A 3,330-nucleotide genomic window follows, 5' to 3' on the forward strand; every position below is an offset into this window, starting at 1 on the left:
TTTTATGCCTCTGTCTTTTAACTTGCTTGCTGGTTTTTCTAGCCATTATTAGGACTATTTCTAAGATATATTGTTTTAAATGACTGATCAGTTCTAAAGTTGTAAATGTGTAAATGTTCTGTTGCAGTTTATTCTCTAAAGATTTCAAAGGTTGTAATATCCTTAAATTTTCCATAAAATGCATACAAATATCTGTGCATGATATCAAAGATGTTTTGAACAGTTGAAGTGTGTTACCAACTTTGCACTGTAGTTCTCTTGATAAGGTCTTTTTTAAGCATCTTCCAGTGTTTTGGTTTTGCTGCACTGGCTAACAAAATTCAGATGCATGTTTCGAACAAATGTGAGGTAGCTTTCAGATTGCTTCATGGTGATTGTAGCAACTTCCCTCACTTGATTTAAAAACAAAATAAAGTAAAAAACAAACTTTAAAAAAAACCCCAAAACAACAAAAAAAAATCCAAGAAAAAAGCCCCCAAACCCCAACCAAACCAAACTTAAGGCAAAATTACTTCTTCAGCTATCTGATAATGAAGCAGAAAAGACAAGTGTTTTATTAGTAGCAGAAATCAGCCATTTGCTAATTCTGCCATTCTTGTGGGAATACAGATGCTCTGAAGTAGCATCATGTGATCAAGACTCTAAAGCTCTTATGGTGGAAAAAGGAACATTTTTTTAAACTATGCTTAGCACTCAGTTTATTCATTATCCTGAAGGGGTTTTTTTTCCTCATGTGTAGTGGTAGAGTCTTACCTAAACAAAAATGAGTTTCTTTAGCTGAGTGACATTTGGTAACTGCAGCCAATGTAGCTAGCATTTTTTCTCTGGAATACAGCTCCTTTTTTGTTTGTTTCCTGAGCAGCTCCTTGGTACTGAACTGCCCATGGCCTGTTAGTGCAAGGGGACACCTGATGAGATTGGCAAAAAGTTACTAATGCACTGTTCTACCAGTATCAAGAATATGAACTGCCTGGTTTTTTTCCCCCTTAGGAAGGTTGCAGTGAGTTTAACTGCTCTAATTGAGATTGCCTGGGTATACTGAGACCATTCCAGTTCATCTGCTTTTTGCTAGACAAGTAAGATGAATCTAAGCTGAAATATTTAAATGGGCAGCAAAGGTATTAAAAAGTATTCATAATGAAATAGAAGAGTTGACTATTAGTGCCTTTAGGTTTTTTTTTTATTGTAAATGCATTTTCAATCTGGAGTCCTTACCAGACATAAAGTTCAATTTCCTCTGAACTATTAATGTAGTTTCTTCAAACGTATCAGATAAATTATGTATGTGCTGTTCAGAAACTGTCCTGTATAATTTACCCTAATCAGAAATTTTATATGAACATCAGTAGCTAGTAGGTCTAATCAGTGGGATTGAAATGGAGAGAAGTTATTCTTGCATGGCCACCTTTTCTTTCCTTTTGCTTATTCCTTTTATAACAAAGGAATCAGATTCACCTCTTTCCTTATGTAGCACATTTTAGTGGTTTATCATTGCAAGCCGATGTCCAGTGCAGGGCACCTGCCATCTCACAAGGCAGCCCATTGGAGCTCAGTCAGGAAGCAGCATGTCTTTCCCTCTCCTGCTCCTGTGCTGGGAATGTTGATTTTAATACCCAATTAACTAGAGCTTCTACTTTATTCTCTTTCAAAATGTCTGTGACCCAGAAATATTGGGTGGAGAAGAGGAAGCAAATTTGAAGCTCTTCAGTGCTGGGTAGACCATACACTCATCTGCCATCACCTCTTTTAAGAAGGTAAAGAAATGAGTACTCTGGGTTCTAGTTTGAACTGTTAAACTCCTCATCTTCAAAGCAATGAGCCGCATATCCACAGGGGCTACTGCTGAAACACTGGTAAATGTGTTCAGCTCAAGTGCTAAATATGATCAGTGAAAATAAACAGTGGTGATAGACTGCAGTCACTGTAAGCCAGGTCACTGCTTTTCAAGTTGCTTATCAGTTCAAGCAGATAAGATTGGTTTTCTCACGCATGGTTTTCCATAAACGATGGTTTGGGCATTTGTGTACAGTCTTGCACTTTTAAATAATAAAGCCTACAGTTATAGCTGGGAAATACTACAACCTTTTTGCACAGAGAAGTGGTGATTCTTACCTAAGAAGTGTGGCAGGCCTTTAATTGAGGCCCAAACCTTTTATCTTTTTACAGTAGATTTGAGGCTTGTACAGCCTCTCCTGCAGGGAGTAATTGTGCATCAAAGACATTTATGTAGAGCCTGAACTATGGGTCACTAGTTTTTGTAAGAGTGGTGATGCATCCAGAAATGGATCTTTTACTTTGTCTACTGATGAAGCAAAACCAAAATCCCCGAACTAAAGTTAGAGTAAGGATAGAGGCTTTGAGTATTTTGAATGCAGAAAGAAGAGTTAGTCAAATGATGGCATTTAAAGCAAAATGGCAAGACCTGTGGAACAGAAGGATCCAAAATGATATTTCAATCTTTAGAGCATTTTACCAATAGGGGCTACTCTAAGCCAAAGCTAGCAGTGCAAAATGGTTGATAAACAAGAGCACCCTGTTTTTCCCAGTCACAGATTGAGATGGGCAGGCACTGTGTACTGCTCCAGGCACTAGCCTTTCTGCTCTGGAGGGGAGTTCTCCAGAGCTATCCTGGGATTTTGTGTGTTCCTGCAGTGAGAGGTGCCTGCTGAGACTGGTGTGGAGACACAGAGGTAACTGCTCAGCAGTCACGAAGCCTGCCTGCTTTGGAGGGACAGAACCACTGGTGTTTTTCAGGTAAAACCTTCAGCTCACCCATCCCTCTCAAGCTATTTCTTCACATGGAAAATCCCACAAGGCGACTTCCTGCCGTCTGTGCTGCATCCTGGTGCCTGTGTGGTCCTTCAGCAAGGCTTCACTTTTGCTGGAAAAAAATAATAATTTTATTATAAACTATAGACAGCTCAGCAGTAGCTTCCTGTTTCTCAGGGAGAAGCACAGCAGCATGTTGTCTTTTGGAGCAGCTTAAAATTTTGAATAGAAATCTTGTCTGAGTTGTCAGGTTCAGCCTCTGTGCCTCTCCAGGCACAGGGTGTGATGTGCAGCCCTCAGCATCAGCCTTGCCCCTGCAGAGCTGGTGATGCCCTGAGATGGAGGCTGCCTCTTCTGGCTAACATGGAGTGCTGCCAAATGCTCCATCCATGCTTGCACTTCCTTATGCTTAATTAGCCCCTGCTGGAAATCCAGGAGCTTCTGCAGCGAGTGCTTGTCCTCCAAGGGTAAGCTCTAGCTCTGAGCTTTTGTTTTCTTTTCATGTCTTTTGCACTTTTGTGTTTCTTAAGCAAAAGGTTATTCCTCTTACAGCGGTGAGCC

The sequence above is a fragment of the Chamaea fasciata genome, unplaced genomic scaffold (genome assembly GCF_029207755.1).
Source record: "Chamaea fasciata isolate MVZ Bird 193981 ecotype frontalis unplaced genomic scaffold, bChaFas1.0.hap1 SCAF_8, whole genome shotgun sequence".
In the NCBI taxonomy this organism is placed as follows: domain Eukaryota; kingdom Metazoa; phylum Chordata; class Aves; order Passeriformes; family Sylviidae; genus Chamaea; species Chamaea fasciata.